The sequence below is a fragment of the Sorex araneus genome, chromosome 2, assembly GCF_027595985.1.
Source record: "Sorex araneus isolate mSorAra2 chromosome 2, mSorAra2.pri, whole genome shotgun sequence".
Lineage (NCBI taxonomy): Eukaryota > Metazoa > Chordata > Mammalia > Eulipotyphla > Soricidae > Sorex > Sorex araneus.
In genome coordinates this window covers 305310373-305333269 of record NC_073303.1, presented here as the reverse complement: position 1 = coordinate 305333269, position 22897 = coordinate 305310373, and the positions used below count along the sequence as shown (strand labels likewise).

The 22897-nt window shown below is 35.2% G+C and overlaps 1 protein-coding gene across 2 annotated transcripts in view; it reads left to right on the top strand.

Moving 5' to 3' along the window:
- NLGN1 (neuroligin 1) overlaps positions 1–22897 on the top strand; it is a 957654-nt gene that overhangs the window by 164093 nt on the left and 770664 nt on the right. The window lies entirely within an intron of this gene.

The following is a 22897-nucleotide window of genomic DNA, read 5'->3' as shown; positions in this document are numbered from 1 at the left end:
TGATTCTTTAAGTGAATATATAGCTTTTAAAACTTTCAAATATTTTAATAATAGTTGAATATTTGTATATCTCCATAAGCAATGTATAAGTGTTCCAATTATTTGGCATCCTTGCCAATATTTTTTATTTTTATCTCTTTAAGTATAAGCATTCTGGTGAGTATGGAATTTTATTGTTATTGTTTTCATGTAGATCACTCTAATGACCAATCATGTTGAATAGCTTTCTGTTAGCTATTATATGTCTTCTTTAGTGAATAGTCTGCCAAAATATAAAGCCATTTTTTTAAGTACGGTATTTAGCTGTCATTTTTGTTGATCTTTTTTATTTGTTTTTGGGCCACACCTGGAAGGGCTCAATGGTTTTTCCTGGCTCTGTGCTCAGGATTCACTCTTGGCAGAGCCTAGGGAGACAGATAGGGCTCAGGGATCAAACTTAATCAGTTGGCTGCATACAAGGCAAGCACCTTCCCCATTGTATTATCTCTTCTGTCCTTGTTGTTGATTTTTTAAATAAATCAAATATAACTGTTTTATAGAAAAAGAAAATCCTCACTTATTTTAGCTTGTGGATGAATATGGATATATGTATATAATTTGAATCATTAATAAATTATATAGGATATTTCATTTTGTTACTGTTTTTGGCATATGAAATATGCCACGGGTAGCTTGCCAGACTCTGCTGTGTGGGCAAGATACTGCCAGTAGCTTGCCAGGCTCTATGAGAGAGATAGAGGAATTGGACCCAGGTCGGCCGTGTGCAAGGCAAACGCCTTACCCACTGTGTTATCTCTTCGTTCAAGTTTCACAATGGAGACATTACTGGTGCCTGCTTGAGCAAATGTGTGAACAACAGGATGACAGTGCAGACAGTCCAGTGCTATTTCATTTTGTTGTATATCTTATTATGCGTTTATTTTAACATACCACATTTGGCAGTGATTAAGTCCAGCAGTGCTCAGGGGTCAGTAGGTTGCAAATAGCAGTGCTCAGAGATGCTGTGCTGCTTTTCTCAAACCTGTACACACGTGCTCTATCACTTGAACCACCTCTCCTTGAATAGATTTTTGGGTTTTTGTTTCTGAGTCATACTCTACAATGCTCAGATTTTTATGAACATAGGTGACAACTCCTTGCATTTTCATATGTCTTGTCCTATAATTTTTATTGTATCATGAAAATTGTTTATAACAGATAAATGAAGAGTAGAATGCAATTTTAACTTTTCCTAGGTTCTTTTCACATAGGATAAGATCTTTCCTTCAGCATCTTTGTAGGTTGAACAAATGATACTCATGTTTAATTAGATTCAATTCACCTGTGATTAAATGTACCCACTACATCTATGCTGCCTTAATATTTTGGATCTCATGATATTTGAAGAGTGTTCTGGTACTGTATTGCGATGAGGCTTCAGATATTTTGATCTATTCTTAAATTTATCCTTAGCAAAATCTTAGAATCTAACATATTATAAATGCTGCTTTAAATCACATCACCTCAGCTCCTTTTCCACTGGTATTTTCTTGGGAAGATCCAGGAGGGAAAAGTTGACAGCTTAAATAGTTTGAGTTTTGGTATTTATTTGTTTTGGTGTGTGTCACTTTCCCACGGCTGGGGCCTGGTTCTTTGCTCAGGAGTTACTCTCAGTGGTGTCTGAGGAAACATGTGGTGCTTGGGATGGAACAGGCCTTCCTCATGCAACATTTATATTCATGCTCCCTGACCACCAAATACCATTTTAATATTTGATATTTTGCTTTCCATTTGAAATCCATATACAATGATTTCTATGGTTTTCTAAAGCATCACATAGCTGGCCTTGAACCCCAGAACTTTTATATTCAGACCAGACACTTAACCCTAGGTTTGAAAATGCTGTATTCAGGACTCAGCTAGTAAGTGCTTGTAAGGAAAAAAGTTTAAAATATATAACAATTTATCAGATATTATTTATGTAATGAAATTTATTTCTGTTTTGTTTCTTAGTCTTCTATCAAATAGTGGCCTAGGTCTTTTTGTCAATAATAGAAGGGCTAGGTGGCATCCCATATGGCCCCTGAGCACCCCCAGGAGTGGCTCCTGAATGAGAGTCAGAAATAATCCATGAACATAACCACATATGACCCTCAAACAAGCAAACAGAAAAAAAATAGCATTGCCAGAGAGATAGTAAAGTGGGTATGGTAGTTGCCTTACAAGCCATTAACCCCAGTTTGATCCCCAGCACCCAATATAGCCCATGGCACTGCTAAGAGTTATTCCTGAGCACAGAGCAAGGAGTAAGCCCTGAACACTGATGGGGGTGGTCTCTCTTTCTCCAAGGTCCCCAAGAATAGTCCATTGCATCTGAAAACTAACAAGCCCTACCCTTTGGGCATAGATTTCAGACTCTGCATACAAGTCAGTATTGGAAGCAAACTTCGAATGGCCTTCTTTATTCTCAAGCAAGTAGGTTACTGTCTAGGGAGGCTGTTATTAAGTCCATCTTAAATTATTTATTTTATTTTTGTTTTGGAGCCACATCTTGAGTTTCTCAGGACTTTATTCTGGATCTGTGCCCAGGGATCACTTCTGGTGAGGCTTAAGGACCATCTCGGGTCCTGGGGATTGAACCCATGGTGGCTACATGCAAGGCAAGTGTCCTATCTATTGTACTATGGCCCTAAGTCTGTCTTTTTAAAAATTTATTTTTTTGTTTCGAGCAACCACCACCCCAGCTCTGGCCCTTATTAGGTTGTTCTTTAGCAGACAAACTATTATTGTTTCTATTTGAGGATTTAAGGAAGTGCTGCCTTTAATTCCAAAACCTCTTATTTTTGGTCCAGGACACCTTAGTTACTTAAGCCCTTGTGATGCTGACTTTTAAGGCCAACATACTACTTGCAACATTTTCCTACTTTTTGCTTTCAAATTTTATAGCTCCTAAGATTGTATATTATCTTTTGGCAAAAAAAAGGGTCTCGAGATGGTTATAATCATAGCGGCTACACTTCTCACAAAGAGTTCCGCAAGGACTACAAAAAACACAGGGACTCCCACTTTCCCTTAGAAAACACAGTGACAGTCATCAAATGTGTTTAGCAATAATTTAAAATCAGTCAAAAGAAGAGACCAATGCTATATCATAAGGTAAATATTAGTTGAAAACTTCTCTCAGCAGAGGCAGTGAAATAGCTCAAAATAGACATGTTAATTTTCTTATTTATTGACATATTCACTTAGTCCTTTTCACACGTTAGACATTAATTTTTATGCTGTGGAAATTACAGAAATTACATAAGGTTTTATTTCCATGGAGAATTTAATCATCCAAGTTGAGAAGAAAAAACCCATATACAAACAAAATATATAATACAAGGGGACTTAAAAATTAAGAATATACACTAATTTTTTTATGTTGATGATAGGCAGATTGAAGAATTTGAAGTGAGGAAGATTAGCACAGTTAGAGTTTTTAGAATATAAGTAAAAGAAGTATTTTGTGAACTTAAAGTGAATGAAGACAAAAAATAAAGGTGTGTCATTGAGAAGCATGCTGAAGAAGTCAGATGGTGTGATTTGATTGGGTGCTAAGGAATGTGGAGGAATATAGCTGGAGTTAATCCTAGACATCTGGGATCACATGCTATGTATACCTGTGTGTTTTGTCAGTGAAGAATTTTGTAGGTGCGCTAAATTCAAGAACTAAAGATTCTCTTTTTATCTAAGTTTACAATGGGCATTTTTCTTTGTCACTTAATTTCTCCAGCAGTAGTTCCAACTGGTATTCTTCTCTGTTGACTATTCTCCTCCCCTAAACATTTTCATATTGTAAGACCTGGATCAGCTCTTGGTTTCTATCCTGTGTGTTTTTAGCTCACTCTCTTGGTTGTTTCATCTAATTTGTGATTTATATTTCTTTGCCTTAATTTTTCAAAGTGATATCTCTCATCCAGGAAGTTGAATATTTCTCACTATATAATGAGAGCATTTACTTAGTGAATTATTTGATTAAAATCCACAGAAAACTTAGAATATTGATAATATAGATGCAATTGCTAGTTGAAAAAAATCTACCAGGACTTTGGATTATTTACTTATCTCTGAAAACATTACTTGAGGCACATGTAATAAATGAGTAAGTATGTAGTAAGGACTAAAGAAATTTAAGTAGGTAAAATTATACCAAAAGCCAGGTCATGATTTAAGTCTACCTACCATTAAGAGACATGTATTTACATCGAATAATAAAGTTAAATTTATTGCTGGCACAGTACAAAGAACAACTACATCATCTTCTTAGGAGCTCCCTGCCTTACCAAAATCCTGATTCTTTCTAAAATGCATCTGCTTTCAAATATATTTGTATTCTTTCTAGATCTTTGCAAATTTGATGATGGGTATGTAACAAGGTCACCGGCCAAACCATTCTTAGATCATTTTTTTCCTTAAGCCCTAATATAAAATATTTCACATATTAAGGATATCTTTTTTTTCCACTTACTTTTAACCCACTTGAGTAAATCAGTGAGCAGCGGGATGACAGTGACAGAGACAGTCACAGTGACTTTTAAGTTATATGAGGATCCCACCCTCTTTCACTGTCTCCATTACTATCATTGTGATTAAGATTACTCTATCACAGTTGTGTTTCTGGTCTTCATTTTCCACCTCTCTACATCTATTTTTGACTCAGTAGAAAAATAAAATTTTTATAAATTAAATATTTTTATTATACTCTTATGTTCAACAAACTTCAAGTAGTTTTTTTCCATTATAATAACCAAAATTTTATGGATAATTAAGACCCAGCATGATGTAGTTCTTAATGCCTGCCTCATCTCTTTTCTACTATTCCTGTTCTTCCACTTTGCTTCAGAAAGACTTACTTTGGCCCTGCTCTATGAATGTCACAGGCAATGTGTATTTACTCTTATATTTGGAACGGTTTTCTTCTTAAAGATGAGCTTGCTTTCTCATCGTGTCTTTCACCTCTTGTAGACACAGGTCTCTGTTAAATATCTCCATATTTTCCCTCTATTCCCTTCATAGACCTAGGTGAAGAGGGTGTCTGTTGATATAAGTGTATTAATAAAAAATTCAAATTTCTACTTTCATACCTTGTTTAAGTAGAAATACATTTACGTGTAACCTTTTGATTCTGAGAAGCAAATTTTCAAAGTTGCTTTGCTGCTAATGGCAAAAACATGATTTAACTTCCTTAATATTTTTGGTTTTCTCTCTATTTAGGGTCAGGTCTATTATTCTTCCATGTCTTGTTGATGTTCTAAGGCTACAATATAACTTTGGCATATGAGAAGCTATTAAGAGACATGCTATTTGTCCATCTAAGAGTTAGAGTAAATTCCATAACTCTTCCCTTTCATGAACTCTGAAACTCACGGCACCACAGGTTAGCTCAACATCCATTATCTGAACTTTTCAATAACTAGGAGAACCAGAATTTGGGGGGATGTGGGCTGGGCGGTGGGGGAACTCCCAGTGATGCTTAGGAATTCCCACTGGCATTGCTCAGGGTTCACTTCTGGCAATTTCTGAGGGTTCATTGGGGGGGTTCTGGGGATCAAACCCAGGTGAGCTGTAGGCATGGCAAATGCCCTACCTGCTGTATTATCTAACTCTTGCTTCTGAGTCCCCAGAATTTCTACTGACTGCACTGTGTTGGTTAGGTGGCACATAAGAAATTCTCTTATTTAAAAAAGTCTCTTATTGTTATAAACAACATTAAGTCTCTTATTGTTATAAACAACATCACATTTTAAAGTTATTGTAACTTGGTTTCACTTATTTCAACGTATACTATTGTTTTGATATTTCATATCTTTCATCCTATTTATACTAGGGTTGTGTTTTATGCAGAGTGATTTAAACTAAGGCATTCATGACAAAAATATTATTCAATCAATCAATATTTATTAACCCCTTCTATTTTTTTAACACCAAGGATATAGAATAAATCAGAATGTCCTGTGTTAATGGAGTTTATGCCCTCAGAGAAATGAGCATAAAGTTTGGACAGAGGGGATGGTCAGGCGAACATTCTGCAAAGTGAATGATTAAGTGGGAGATCCATGGAGTGAAGGGAAAAGTTGGAAGGCACCGATGTTATACTGAGAATGTAGTAGGAAATCAAATTGTTGGAACTCACTAGGGAAATGGGCTTTATGAGCAAGAAGCAGCAGCACAGATATCTAGGTATAAAATATAAGAAAGTAGTTACCTTTGGGTTTTCTGCATAGGCTGAAATAGCTACTTCATAGGCAGGAGATCTCCTGAGTAGAATGAAATAGCTACCTTTCAGATGGGGGTTGGGGGAGGCTATGAAAGTGAATGTGAAGACAAAAGCTTGTACTTTATAGTGCAAAGCTAGGGTCAGAGCAAAAGGAGATTGCCTGAAAGTGATTGGGATTTGGGAGCTGGGAACAGGATTGTATTTTCCAAACTACTAAATCTGAGCACCCACACAACTGATTTCCCACTCATTCTACTTCACAGAATCTGGGAAAATAGGTGAAGTATATCTATAAAGCCTGTGACTTCTTAAAACAAATATGAAGGACCTGGGAGACAACAGTACTAAATGATGGTCAGAGAAACTTAAGGAGTTCCTTCTGATAGTTATTGAGGGCTATTCCTTTGCAGAGGGAAGTGGAAAGAAGTTTTGTGGTTATCTGTCACAAGAGAGGAAGTCTGAAGAACTCCAGAAACAAGATTTTGAGACAAGGATTCCTGGTTAGATGTGTCACTATATAAAGACTTTTACCCATTTATACTACTACCAAAATGAATTGACAGAAATTCTGACAAACCTGACCATTTTAATTTCAAAAAAATTAATTGACATGGAGATGGAGCAGGTGGAGCAATGGAATTTTTATTAAGAACAAAGAGGTATATATTGAAGGGAATTTCCTTTTAATGAAAGGAATTAATACCAACTAAAGGTGTTTTGGCTTATTCAAATGCAGTGAATAAAACTGATTTTTATATTTAATGCGAAAACAAGCTTAATCCCTCACAATAGTCATCGTCTTAAAAATTGAAGCAAGCAAAATTATTTACAAAGAAAAGATGCTTAGAGAAATGGAATTATGTAAAGAATTACCTTCCAAAAGTGAGATGTAATGTAGTTATGTGAACCCACAATGAATAGCATTGAGAATGGATACTGTCAAGTAGTTATCACACAGTAGCATTTTATTGTTTCAAATTAGTCTAAAGAGACATTAATATATTCATCAGCATGTATGTTAGTAAATGTCTAATACACTTGCCTATTTCACATTTCATAATCTCAATGGAAATAGCTTCAAGTGAAAATTGTAGCTACAGATAATAGCATCTGTCCTAGGCATTCAGTTCTTAAGTATTATTCTTGATCTTCATCTTTAACCTTAATGGCATTCTGACTACTGTTTAATTAAATAGTAGGTAATCAACACATGTCATGAAACCTTATGTAAAGAAAAATAAATTAATTGTGAATTGATACCACAGTATTGGATTATTTAGTGACATCCATTTGTGAAATTTTTAAATTTTGAAAAAATTTTACTCTCTAAAATATTTTTGCATCATCCATAAAAAAGTATTTTATTTTAATTTTTAAAAATATTAACTCTTATATACCTTGTCTACTTGGTCCTTCTCAAGTACTTTTCAAACAATTTTTTTACAGCTATTCTACAAAAGATTAAAAAATTTTCTTGTCTGGGTTTTATTGATATTTTTGCTTAAGCAGTTTTCACATATATTCATATTTCTTTAATTGTTTTTGCGATTCCCTCATAGACTAAAATATTTTCTGCTTTCTTTTGTTTTTCTGGATATAGCTGCAGTATTGAGGACTAACTCCTGGTATAGTGCTCAGGGATCACTCCTGGTTGTGCTTGGTCAGCAATATGTGATGTCAGGGATTGAACAGGGGTTGGCTGCATGTAAAACATGTGCTTTTATCCCTGTATTACCTCACTGGTCCAAAGTTCACATTCTTATGTCATTTATATCTTGGTTTTATTCCCTCTATTTTTGTTTGTGTTTGGGGGCCACACCCAGATATATACAAAGGATTGTATATCTCATGGCTCTTCAGCTAGGATCACTCCTGATGGACTTGTGGAACCTTATGGGGTTCTAGGAATCAAACTCGGGTCAGCGATAATGCAAGGCAAATGCCTTACTGCTGTACTATTGCTCTTGCCCCAATACTCTCTATTTTAAACTGTGATAAAATCGTTTGTCATGAGTATATTTCTTTTTTCTTTTTAAAAAATGTCTATTTTGTTTTATTAAAGCACCATTATTTACAAAAGTTAATCATAGTTGAGATTTAGACATTCAGTATTCCAACACCAATCCCACTACCAGTATCAACTTCCTCCATAAGTGTTCCCAGGTTTCAACCCGCTCCCCAGCCTACAAGTGAGGCAGGCACATTATTAAGTTTTTTGAAATTTGTATCTCATTTTTTCAGTGTTGTTGACTCTGTCATTTAGATATCTAGCCTTTCCACTCCTTTCTGCCACCAATACCCAGATCTTTTTGATCCTTGCTTCCCATTGCTTTTCATTTGTCTCTTCTTCTTCTTCATCATCATCATCATCATCATCATCATCATCATCATCATCATCATCCCATTGATTGTCAATTTTCTCCAGCGGTCTCAGAAATGCCTCCATCCAGCCCTGAGATTTTAGAAGCCTCTCTTTACTAGTCCTTCCCAATGGTGCCGCATTGGAGCCTCTTTCAGGGTCAGGGAAATGAGACACATCATTTTTACTGATTTTGGCATATGAATACACCACGAGGGAGTTTGCCAGGCTCTCCCATGTGGGCAGGAAACTCTTGGTAGCTTGCCAGGTTCTCCACGAGGGAGAACTAGGCTATAAAATGTCTTCCGGGAGCTTGGTTTTATAGTTGCTGGATGTTGGCCGTTGATGGGATTACATGGGTGCCGGGGGCAGTCCCTGGGTGTGACCACCTAGCTACTGGAAAATGGGGGAATCTGGGTGGAAGAGGCCCAGTCCTGATCCGAGCAGGGTTGGAGATCTCAGCCCCTATTCCCACACACCTGAGTTCCTCTGCCAGTTCCTTTATGCGTGAGGCTCATCCGAGCATGTGGAGAGGGGCCTTGAGCATGGCTGTGGCTGGGTTCCGGAGGCCTTTGGTGGTGGGGGCTCTGATCGGGCTGGGGAGGAAAAGAAAGGCAGGCACAGGGGCAAGAGACTCTGCCTTGTCTCTTCTTATTTCTCTCAATTCCTTTCCTTTTCTGCCCTTCTCCTCCCTATACTCTGGGGCCAAGGATGATCTAGGCATTCTCCCACTTTCCCCCACTAGTACATTGCATTTCCTCATCCAGTTATTCTGCATGCCACATGTAAGTAAGATCATTCTGTTTTTGTCCTTCTTCTTTTGGCTTACTTCATTTGACATGTTTTCTTCCAGTTCCATCCATGTTGCAGCCAACTGCATGATTTCATTATTTCTTACAGTATTCCATTGCTTATGTATACCACACTTTCATCATCTGCTTTTCTGTTATTGGACACTTAGGTTGATTCCATAGCTTAGCGATTGTACTAAGTGTTTCAATGAATAACGGTGTGCAAATGCCCTTTCTAACAAATGCTTTTGTGTCTTGGGGATAGATACCAAGAGTGGAATATGGCAGCTCAATTCTAAGTCTACTGAGAAATCACCATACTATTTTCCATAAAATTCAAATGAGATGAAATTCCTAGCAGCAGTGGATGAAAACTTCTTTTTCATAACAACACAGATTGTTATCAGAATTTTTTATATTATTTTCACTGGCATGAGATGATATCTCACTGTCATCTTTACTTGGATTTCTTTAATAAGTGGTAATGATCACTTTGTCATGTACCTGTTCGCCAACTCTTAGTCTTCCTCAGAGAAATGCTTGTTCATTTTTACTCCCCATTGTTTGATGCTGTTTTTTAGATTTCTTGTTGTTGTTGATCTTTGTGAGTACTTAATATCTGGATACCAACACTCTATATTATGTGTTGAATGTGAATATTTTCTCCCTTTCAGTTATGTTTCTTTTGCCTCCTAGAGACTAATTTTATGTTCTCCCATCTCTTTACTTTTTACCCTTTTGCATTTGCCAATGTCATTATATCATTGAAGACACCTTTGAGGTTCAGCTCTTGGAGCATTTTGCCTATATTTTCTTAGATGTACTTTATAGATTTTGCCCTGATCTCAAGGTCTTGATTCATTTTGAACTGACATTTGTATACATGTGGGTTATGGATTCAGCTTTAATTTTTTAGACAAGGTTATCAAGTTTATACTGGACATGTTTCTTCATGGTTTTAAATGTATTAGCATAATTTTTATTCAATGATTAAATTAATAAATATATACATCATTAGAAATTGATGGAAACCCTATATCACAGGGTGTTTCCTTGAGATATTTCCTCTATGAGGATAAATAAATTAAAATATTTTTTGAAAGGGAAAGGTCACTTCCCAAGCTATGCTTAATGGGCTCAGGTGTCCCTTCGTAGTAACATTAAGTCAAATGGACGTGTGGTTAAATGCATTGGTCCAAGAGTTTGATGATGCTTGAGCCCTGTGGTACTTCCATACCTGGGTCATTTGGGCAGTTCTTGGGAACCACTAGGGCCACTCCTAGTGTTCTTCGGGGATACTGGATTCCAGAGGTTGAAAGGGGTAGCAGCATACAAAACAAGCAACTTGACCCCAATACTATTTCCTCATGCCCAAAGTTGAAATATGTCATACAAAGCCATGCGAATTCATTGATACCCATTAACAAAATCTGTATTCTTAAATTTAGAAAAAATGATTTATTTTCTAAATTAGCATATCTGCTCCATTGTAAAAATTATAAATCCTATTCTTCATCTAAACGTAATCTTTCTCATGCATCTCCTTCAACATTTCCCTTATATCCATCCCCCAAATGATTAAACATTTTTAATCATTTGACGGTAAAACTTCACCTCTTTACTTTAGCAGGTATCACAGTGATCCATGTGACTCATATCTACTGCTCATAATATGCATCTTCTAATGCTTGGAAGAATATGCTGATGTGTCCAGGTTTTTGTTGGTGGTATTGGTGTTGGTAATGTTTAAATGCAGCATTTACAAAATCCGCATCCCTTTCTCATTAATATTGATCATCCTCTGCAGAAATGCTTAGATTTATGGGAGACTTAAAAGATCTTTTTCTACCTCAACTAAAGAGAGGGAAGAGTAAAGATTAAGGAAAATAGATCATTCTTTCTTTCCATAGATCTTGCAGCAGTTGCTGTATTATAAATGAGGAAAGAAATTCCGAGAGAATAAAGTGTCACTAGGAAATGAATCCCTCTGGATTGAATCCAGGTTTATCTGTGTGTGTGTGTGCGTGTGTGCGTGTGTGTGTGTGTGTGTGTGAGTGTGTGTGTGTGTGTGTATGGTGAGGGGATGTGAGGGAAAGGGTATTGGTCTAGGGTACACCTCAGGGACAGTGCTCAGAGAAAAGCTGGGAAGGTCAAGTAGGGGATTGAACTTGGCCTCACATATGTCAGCTACAATATACTCCACCACTTTGATCTGTCTCCTCAGTTTCACCTGTGAATCTAAATTCGTCTCAACCTGCAGAGTCTAGTTTGAAAAGATTTTTGCTACTCTTCTACTGAGTTGAAAGTGTATCTCTTGGGCCAATGGGTCAATGTTTTTAATTCTAACTACACATTAAAAATTATTGCAGGGGTCAGAGTGAGTGGGAAGAGAGATAATATAGCAGGTAGAGCACTTGCTTTGTACACGGCCAACCAAGCTTCAGCCCCTAGCACCTGAGCACCACCAGGAGTGATCACTGTGTGAAGTCCCTCCCTGCATGTAGAGCCAGGATTAAGCCCTGAATACTGCCAGGTGTGACCCCCAAATTAAAAATTATTTGTGAGTGTTGTTGGCCTAATACTGTCTCCAGATACTCTCTCCTTTTTATTTGATTGTTTGTTTTTTGCTTTAAGCCACAACAAATTGTGCTCAAGGCTTACTCCTGACACTGTGCTTAGGGGTGACTTCTCTCTAACTCAAAAGAGAGTGTAGGGTGTTGGAGATTACATCTGCATCAACTGCTTGCAAGGCAAGCACCATTTCTACTCTACTATCTCCTGATCCCTCTCATTCAGTTCTTTTGTGGGGAGCAAACTTTGCTTAAGTTTTTTAACCTCCCCATTCTTGAGGTATTCTTTTGGGTAGTCAGACTGAGAACCACCAGTACTGTTAATAATTCAACAGAGAAGTGATTTAATGGGTGTCATTTTATAAATGGATTATTTTGGTGCCACTATGATGAATGAATTGAAAGAAAATTAGAAGTAGATGGCAGAGAATAGTGAGCAAATTGACACTCTTTGTGGCATAGACCCATATGAGTTTGTGTCAGGGTCCAATCCACTTGCAATTTCTGGATAAAGATTTTTATTGTTACCAGTTGTTCTGTGATAAGTCTCATTTATTTATTTATTTATTTATTTATTTATTTATTTTGCTTTTTGATTTTTTTTCGAGTCACACCCAGGAATGCTCAAGAGTTACTTCTGCCTCTGCACTGGGGAATTACTCCTGGTGGTGCCTAGGGGACTATATGGGATGCTGGGAATCTAACCCGGCTCGGCCACATGCAAGGCAAACGCCCTACCCGCTGTGCTATCGCTCTAGCCCAAGTCTCCTTTATCTTTATTGGCTTTTCCTGATGTCAAAATCTACTAATCTGGGTTGGGCAGGTAGCTCTCAGGACTAGTTTGCAGGAGGAGAACCAGGTCAATCCTGGGCATGGCGTGGTCCCCTGAGCACTGTTGACTGTGGCCCCAAATTTTTAAAAAAAGCAAGCATTCTACTAAACATAGTTATCTGGGGCATCTGACAGGGCTCTGGAAAGATTCCTTAGTATCTTTCTTTTAAAAATATGTTTTTGGAGGGGTGGAGCGATAGCACAATGCGTAGGGTGTATGCCTTGCATGTGGCTGACCTAGGTGACCATATGGAATGTCCCAGAATCCCATATGGTGCCCTGAGCACCGGCAGGGGTGGTTCCTGAGTGCAGAGCCAGGAGTAACTCCTGTGCATCGCTGGGTGTGACCCCCCCAAAAAAAGCAGAAAAGCAAAAATATGTTTTTTTTTTTATTAAGTAACCATGACTTGCAAAGTTACAAAGTTATTCATGATTGAGTTCCAGGTGTACATTGCTCCAACATCTATCTTTATTATCTTCCTTCACCCTTTACTAGATATACAGGAAAGCCTACACATTTTCTAGCAGCTGAGAGTGTTGGGAGAAACAGCCTGTATGTCTCCCATGACTGATTGTTTAAAGGGAATTTTGCACACTGCTCCCAGGTTAAACACTCAACAGAGCCCTCCCTTTGCAGACCCTTAATTCCATACAAAGTTCAGTTTACCCAAGGGGTGAAATCGCCATGTGTCATTCAGTTTTACCTCAGAGCAGTCAGCAGCAATAAAACTGGGTGATTAAAGCTGACGTGGGTCTTGGTTGTGACTTAAAATGCATAAGGTCATTCTTTTACCAAAGGATGCACCCCCATTGTACATATATCATATGTACATATCTCATATGCCATTATATCTATTTTGTAGGGTTGGGAAATCCCAGTAAGCATTCCACTTCACTCCTAAACATCGAGTCATTCCTTCAGTATCCATGGTTTTCAACTCTGAGTTTACTACCCTTGACAGGTAAAGGTAAAGGGAGTTCAAGAGACTTGGCTTAAATTCAAACATCATTTCTAGTCATTTTTTTTTAGTGGACAACAAGGTACTTCATGTTACTATATTTCAGTTTTCCACTTGTGTAAGCAGGGAAAATTATATGTCTCTTCAAAGTTGAAAACGTACATAAGTGTTAAAACCAAGTATAATATTGGTACAGAAGCTGCAGTAGAAAGTGACAGATGACATTATATTTTTGCTATTCTGTTAAGTTTGTATGCTTTCAAAACTGCTGAGAGAACAAAGAAGGTAAAAATATTAGTCTGCACAATACTACAACTGATTTGAATATTTGGCAATTTATTACATATTTACCACTTATATACTATCAAATAGAGAAAGTAAGATATATTGAGACTGTTAACTTTTTCAATAATATTATTTTAATTATTAAATATTTGTTATATTTTTCTTCTCATACTAAATTTTATGCATTTAGAGATTCTTTTATAAAATTTTCTAATATTTACAAGATTAGAAGTCAAAGAGTTAAATGATATTGTAAGAGTACATATATCATATACCATTATATCAAACATTTCTATTGAAATTTACTCAGCCCAAATTAAGATTGATCAAGCTATATTTTGATTGATCTGTTTTAAATTATATTAATTTTAATATTTTTGTTAAAAGTACTCTATTTACAATTCAGTTATTTTAGTTCAGTTAAGTATCATCAATAATGATGTCTGATAAAAAATATGGTCAATTAATTAAACAGAAAATATGTATTTCATTAGTGAGTAGACAAAAAATAGATTTTGATGTCCATATTACAGTTTGGGAAACAGAAATACAATATAGGCATTTGATTAACTTGAATAAAAGTTTTAATATAGATACAGTATATAGGAAACTATTCCTTAGTAATTTGGAAAAGATTCACTGAATAGTATAATTCCAAAACTAGTTTAAGTAATTTGTGGATTGGATAATTTATAATATTAAATTGCTACTAGAATTTCTCATTCATACTCAGCATTAAACCAATTTGCCAAATTGACAGATCCTGTTATAAAGTAAATTTCTTTAGAAATGTTAATCTTCATAAAAGGGAAAAGAAACAAGTGCATCAAAGTATATTTATTTGATGCTACGGTGGAATGAATGTTCAACATTAAAAGAATCTACTCAACTATTACTTTTTCTTTGTTGTCCATACTTACACAAAAGAAAATATATGGTTTATATATATGTACATATGTGTATATATATGTGTATATATACATGAAATGCCTTGAAGGAAGTCAATATAAACAATTCAGCAACATTTTTGATATACCACTCCCGGAACTCTCATTAATAGAAAAATTCTGCTTTGTCATGCACTTAGTAAGCAAACTTGATAACGGACTCCAGAATTTTAGTTAATCCAAGAAGAGTGAATTTTGGTTTCTGGATTCTTGTGTGAGAACCCAGACAGAAATTTCTATAGAATTTTCCATGATTACTTAAAGATGATAGAAATCAGCTCAAAAGCCACATTTTCAGGTATTTTTAGCACCTATTAAATAAATGATTAGACTGAAGATCTTAAAACTAATTTAAATCACCTTCAGGCTTTCTTACCATTTCCTTACCATTATATTCCTTTTTTATTTTAAACATCATTTTTCTCTATAAAGAAATTGTAAGCTAGAGTTTAATAGTTTTAATGTACTCTGGTCTTTTGTTCATATTACATTGTTGGCCTAAAGAAATGTCATCCTTGTTCTATCTTTTGTTATCATTTTGCTTTGAAAGTACCACTGAAACTTCTTTTATATTACTTATAGTATTCTCCAGAAACATCAGATAACTCAATATCATTAAGACAACTGAGTAATCATACTTTTCCTTCATGTTATTTTTATTACAACTTTCTGAAATTTCTTTCAAAATACAAATCAAGGTTATCAGTAACTTGGTTGTACAATCATAATGATTTTTCCAGATGATTCTATGGTTCTTATGCTGTTAGAAATGAGAGTACTATTATCATTTATAGATCAATATCAATTTATTCTTTAATTTTTTCCTATAATCTATATACTTCCGTATCACATACAATAGTCACTTACAGTGTCAAAAGTGAGTTGACAAAGATTGAGTACATTATTCTTTCTATTGGTATATGTAATTTTATATACTCTTCTTTTGGGTGTTGATAATAATAAGTTTTAAATTTGGGGGCTCATTAATAATTTTTTTGTTTTGTTTTGTTTTGTTTTTGTCACACTCGGTGATGCACAGGGGTTATTCCTGGCTCATGCATTCAGGAATTACTTCTGGTGGTGGTCGGAGGACCATATGGGATGCTGAGAATTGAACCCCGGTCGGCCATGTGCAAGGCAAATGCCCTACCTACCGTGCTATCGCTCCAGCCCCTCATTAATAATATTTAAAAAATATTTTTTATCATTGTCACTGTACCACTGTCATCCTGTTGCTCATTGATTTGCTCGAGCAGGCACCAGTAACATCTCCATTTTGAGACTTGTTACTGCTTTTGGCATATCAAATAAACCACGGGTAGCTTGCCAGGCTCTGCCGTGTGGGTGGGATATTCTCAGTAGCTTGCCGGGCTCTCCGAGAGGGGCGGAGGAATCGAACCGGGGTTGGACGCATGCAAGGCAAACGCCGTACGTTTAAGGCGTTTTGATAAATAAATAAGTATGTGATAAATACTTAATCACAGCAACATTTTAAAACTAACAACGAAACTTAAAACACAAACAATCTAAAGTGGCATGGTGTAGTAACTTCTCTAGCAGAGCCACTGACCTCAGTGTGATCTTAACTAAGTCAGTCATTGGCTGTCCTGATTCTGTGCTCAGGGATTACTCCTTAGGTGGTTATTCCTTATTTTCCTCCAACTCCTTTTACCTTTTTTTTCTCTCTTGTAACATCATATAATAGCCAACCTTTCTGTTAATGCACAAATTTTCTACTTTGGTAGCACTGTAGCACGGTTGTCCCCTAGTTCATTGGTTTGCTCGAGTGGACACCAGTAATGTCTCCATTGTGAGACTTATTATTAGTGTTTTTGGCATATCAAATACTCCACAAGTAGCTTCCCAGTCTCTGCCAAGAGGGCGGGAGTCTATCACCTTTTGTTTTGAACTTATTTTTTCACATTACCTTTTAGGCACTACCTAGCTAAGAAGCTTCTTTAAAAACATCTATCTCAATCCACCGAAAAATCCAGAAAAGAGACTTATTTTATTTTCTAGTAACAAGTCCCATTTAATATGTTGCTTACCTATAGGGAGATTTGGAAAATTTGGGGAGGAAAAAACCACAATACTTGGGTTGAGGGTCACAAATTTTAGAATGGATAGTTGAAAATTTTAATAGCTCCATATGCATTAAGTACAATTCAGTTTTATTATTCTATTTAATTATATAATTCTACTGTGTATTCTGAGTTCATCAGGAAAGATTGTTCACATAAAAATCTAGCATTCAAGCAGATGTTTTCTCCCAGAACATAACTGGAACATTCTCAAGCAAGTTTTTTTGGCCATATTTTCCAATTAAGCAGGATTGTGAACAGATTCTTCACTTATAAAGAATATCTTCGTAAACCTTTACAGTAGTTAGGTTTAGTGATGTTGTAACACTTTTTTTTAATGCATTTCATAGTTCCCGAGTAACACTTTTTTTTAATGCGTTTCATAGTTCCCGATTTGCCATTCATTTATATTTCAGTCTTGAGCGGTTAAAATGAGATTATATTAGGGGAGTTCTGAAGGTGGTAGAGTAATAATTTTTCCCCATGATTTGCTTTAGAAATCTGTTTTACAATATTTTTTAGTACTTTTATTCAGACATACAACATCAATCTTTCCTAACACCTTAAATGTTTACTACTAGATACAATATAATTGATTTGAATAGATAGTAAAATATGTCGTTTCTATCAATTATTTAAAAATTATAACCCTCTTTTCATATGATTCTTTTTCTACTCAAAGCAGCAGTTAAATACTTACTAATATGTTTTTTTATGAGAGCCATGTCATCTCTTTACATGTTACATTTGGTATCACTTTACCATTTTGATTTGTCTAAGTACAGAGAGCAAAGCAGAATGTCTTAACGTACCATGAGTTTTGCACAATTGAAATTTTAGAACATTATCAGATTTTATCCTATTTTGCACTCATGTTTGCCAATACTGTTTGCCTTTCATTTCTCATTATTATCCATAGTAAGTTTTTACTTCCTCTCCTGTTAATTAAATTTTATAGAGAGAATAAAGCCTTCCATAAATAGAGAATATTATTTTGGTTTTTTGTTTGTGTGGTACACCCAGCAGTTCACAGGACTTATTCCTGGCTCTGCACTAAGAGGTACCACTTCTGGTAGTACTCAAAGGACCATGTGTGGTACTGGGAATTGGGACAGGGTCAGCCACATGCATGGACCATACCTTACCCACGAACTATTTTTCCATGCTGAAAAACATTTTCTTATATAACAATTACTTTTACTTTGTGATTTGTTAAGTTATTTATTCACTGTTTATACCATGCAGAATAAAAAGATTACCTAAATTTTTATTCTCTCTGTGAAGTAGATTACCAAGGAGAAGGTTCATATTTTATTCTCCTACTTCTTTTTCCACTTTTACTTCTTCATTGCCATGATTAAATTGCCAGAATAGTTTGTATTTAAAAAACCTGAAAATGAATTTTCATTTCTATATGAATATCTAACATCTATTTCAAATTAATACTGATGCATTAATTTAAAATGACTATTAATTAGGGACCCAAAAGATAAGGAAGCCATTTGTTTCTTGTACATGGCTGACCCAAGTTTTATTATGGCACCCATATGGTCTCCCAGCACCACCAGGAGTGATCCCTTGGTGCAAATCCAGGAGTAAGCCCTGCACATCAATGAATATAAGCCTAGAACTAAAAAGAAACTAAACTAAAATGACTACTAATCATTTACAGCAATAATTAGTCAAATCAATATCAACATCAGTGATAGACTAAGGGTCGTGGTGTATATTTTAAAGTTTTAGCTCTTCTAGGTTATGCCTTTGTACTATTCCCAGTTTGCAGGAGATAATCAATAGAGAGTTGCTGAAAACTATGTCAACGCTTTCAAATTTCAGAAATCTTTTCCCCTTGTTTATTTTATCATCAAAAAGAGATGATACTGTTCTTTCACTGTTTTTTTATTTTTATCACAAAGCTGCTTTGGTTATTGTTCAGGAACATAGTTCTCAATCTTTGAAAATTTATTGAGATCTTGTCCAGGCATCTGCACTGAGTTCAATGGTATTACCTGTAAATGTGTTTTATTTAAGTCCTGAAAATGAGCTCTAAAATTTATTTCCTAATGTTTGATATCTTCTATGTTAGATGAATTATGAAAAATACTGTCTAATGACCTTGAAATAAGATTTTTAGTTTTCATATGTTATATCAATAAGCTTCTCTATTTGAATTCATTTATTTATTTTCAATAATGGGAATATTATTCCTATATTTTAACTTCAGTACTTGGGATTTGGTGGTTTCCAGTTAATTGTTAGATCTAAACATGATCAAGTAATGTCTATTTTACAATTTCAGAGGCTGTTTTTTAATATGTAAGTTAAAGGAAAATACAAGAACTAGCTGAATACATTTTTCTATCTATTTTAACCACTTTTACCATTTAGGTGCTAGTATTTTGCTTACAAGCTTGAACTTTCCATGCCCATTATACTAGCCTCTAAGATATAAATTTTTAGAGTTCAAATAAGCATTTATAAATTCAATTTTTTCTTCTTGGAAATATAAAGTAATACATATCTAGTAAAAAAGGAAAAAAATTCATATGAAGAGCACATGATGAAGTTCTTAACTCCTATACTACATTTTTTTTTCACTTGTATGTTGATTCTAATTAGAAAGTTTTCTAACACTATAATGGATTATAGTAATAAGTAATGATCCAGCCTGTGTATTTATTTAAAATAAAATATTTCTGTTATGCAAAAAATTATCTGTAATTTTATAAACAGTTGTATACTCAAGATTGATCCTGTGAAATTAAGCACTGTAGATTTGGCAGCAAAATTATACTTTATAGTTTTATTACTCTTATTCTTTACAGAGATAACTTCTCTCCTGAATTTTATATTCTCCGTATCATACATATGTGTATGTGCATATAATACATACCACAGGTGCATACAAATGGTATATTACTCATCATGATTTTGCACCTTATAGATAAATGGGGTCTGCAACATGATTTTCGTTGGCACTCCACATTGACTTTTGAAACATATCCAGACTAGCTCAAGTAACTATAGAGCATCTATTTTTCTTTTTACTGCATCTGTTATTGTGGTATGTGAATATTAGATAACTACTGGTCTAAAAATCCAAAGGCTTTTAGATTTTTCACACCCACATTTTCCCCCCTTTCAAATAATTCTGTAATGGGTTTATCTTGTTCATTTTTAAAAAAAGGCAAAGGAGTGGAGAGATGGGAATTTTAGATATAAAAACTTTTCAAAGTGCTGTCTTAAGTTGTACTATAATAGTCTCTCCATTGCTCTTTACATCTTAATCATTATTTTGTATTTCTGGATTTTTACATTTTTTGAAAATTTTATAGCTGCAAAATGATGGAATTTAGTTTGCAATTATCGAATAACTAGAGAAATTGAGTACCGTTCACAGATGTTTATTGAACTTTGAGCATCCTCTACTTTTAATTGATTTTTCATCTTTCGGTATATTTCCTCTTATGACATTTTTCTCTTTATAGCATTATTGGAAATCTTTATATATTTGGATACTAATCCTCCTTTGGTTATATTCAAAACAAATCATATAGCTACTCAGTCTATTTTTAAACCTTTTTATTTGTATTATTTTTAAAATGTTTTGCTATCTCTATTTTAATGTGTACAAAATTAAATATACCAAATTAAATATTTTCCTTTATAGACTTTACCTTTATGTTTTACTGGTTAATAAGTCTTTCTCTTCCCACACATCCAAAATTAAAAAGCTATCTTCTTCAATAAAATGTTAAAGTTTTTTTCTGCATTTGACTGGAGTGATAGCACAGTGGGTAGGGCATTTGCCTTGCACGCAGCTGACCCAGGTTCTATTCCTCCGTTCCTCTCGAAGAGCCCAGCAAGCTCCTGAGAGTATCACACACACACACCCCCGCCCGCCGCAAGGCGGTGCCTGGCAAGTTACCCATCGTATAATTGATATGCCAAAAACAATAACAACAAGTCTCACAATGGAAACGTTACTGGTACCAGCTCGAGCAAATCGATGAACAATGGGACAATAGTGCTACAGTGACAGTCTCTGTATTAGATTTTTGTCTGACTTTAGAAACACAAAGATGTATGAAGTTGAGAGCTAATATTATTCATCCTTGAATAGAAGTGAGCTGTCTAATGTCTCCTGTAATTGATCAAGTTTCCATAAGTGCAAGGATATTTTTTTTGATCCTCTATTCTATTGACTTCTGTTGGCTCAGTTTCTGTCCTTGTACCTAAGTAATACAGCCTTAATTACTGTCCTTTTATATTCTCTTAGTTTTTACTGAAATCCCTATACTTTCTTTTAGGAATTATTACACTTTTGCTCTTGCAAACACATCCTAGAATTAAATTAAAATCAAGTATGAAAAACCACAGCGAGTCTTTGATAATAATTCCATTAATTTTACCAATTAATTTATAATATTTAATTCCTATTCAGGGAATTGTAAATTTATTCATTTATTTGTATTTTCTTTTTTATTTCAATAACTAAATTAAGCATGAGACTTTAAGAAGTTACATAAAGTCAGAGCAAATTAGTAGCACTATCAGTGATAGAACAAAGGCCTCCACTCCTTGTTCAATTTATGCACAAAATACAACTTGATTTTTTAGCAAGTCAAGAAAGAGGATCTATTATTCTTACCAACATGAAAGTGAATCCAACTTTGGATATTTAATGAAACCCTTAAAAAAATCTAAGTGTGGGTTTGTTAAAAATGCAGAATCTCATTCCTTCCGGAGACCTCCTATATTATGATACTGATTTTAACAACATTCCTGGATTATTGATATGCACTAAAGTTTGTGAAAGATTCCTTACTTAAGCAGTCCTAAATTTTATTGCATTAACTCTTTTTCCTTATAATATATCACAAATGCTGGTCGGAATCTTGATGTCCTTGAATTGCAAAGAACTTGGGCAAGCAATGTTGTGTCATGTTCTTTGACCATGGCTCTGAGCAGGCAACATAATCTTTATTGAATGATTATCAGAAGATCAAATTGAAAACAGTGTCAAAAATATATCCTCCCCAGTCCCGTCTCCCCCGACCCCACACTGCCACTATGGCAGGGTATTCCCTTTTGTTCTCTCTCTCTGATTAGGTGTTGTGGTTTGCAATAAAGGTGTTGAGTGTCAAAATATATATATATATATATATATATATATATATAGCCAAAATTGACTTTTGAAAGAAAACAAAATGTAAGAGGTTGCATTTTTGGTTTAAAAATCAGCAAGGGCAGGGGAAGAAGGCAGTTGGGAGAGAGAAGAGATCACTAAAACAATGCTGGTTGGAGGGATCGCTCAGGATGGGAGATAAGTACTAAAGGTAGGCACACACACGGTGGCCCCTCAGTTTCTATTATGCAAACCATAATGCCCTAAATAGAGTGAAAGTAAGAAGGAGAGTGCCTACCATAGAGGCAGGATGTGTGGTGGAGTGGGGGTGGCTGAAGGATATTGGGAACTGGTGGTTGGAAATGTACCACTGGTGGAGGCATGGGTATTGGAACATTGTATGACTGAAACTTAAACTTAAAACTTTGTAACTGAAACTGTAACATGAAATCTTTGTAACTGCATCACGCAGTGATTCAATAAAAAGTAATTAAAAATAAAAAATAATAAAATGAGCATAGCTGGGGTTGGAGAGATAATCAGTGTGTAGTGCGCTTGCCTTGCACCAGACCTACGAAGGTTCAATACTTTTGGTCATCCTTTTTGGTCCCTGAGCACAGACTGGAGTAATTCCTGAGTGCGTTCCCTCCTGTGGCTCCCCCAAACTAAAATCAGCATATCTTAGAAAGACTGAGATTTCTTTGAGTT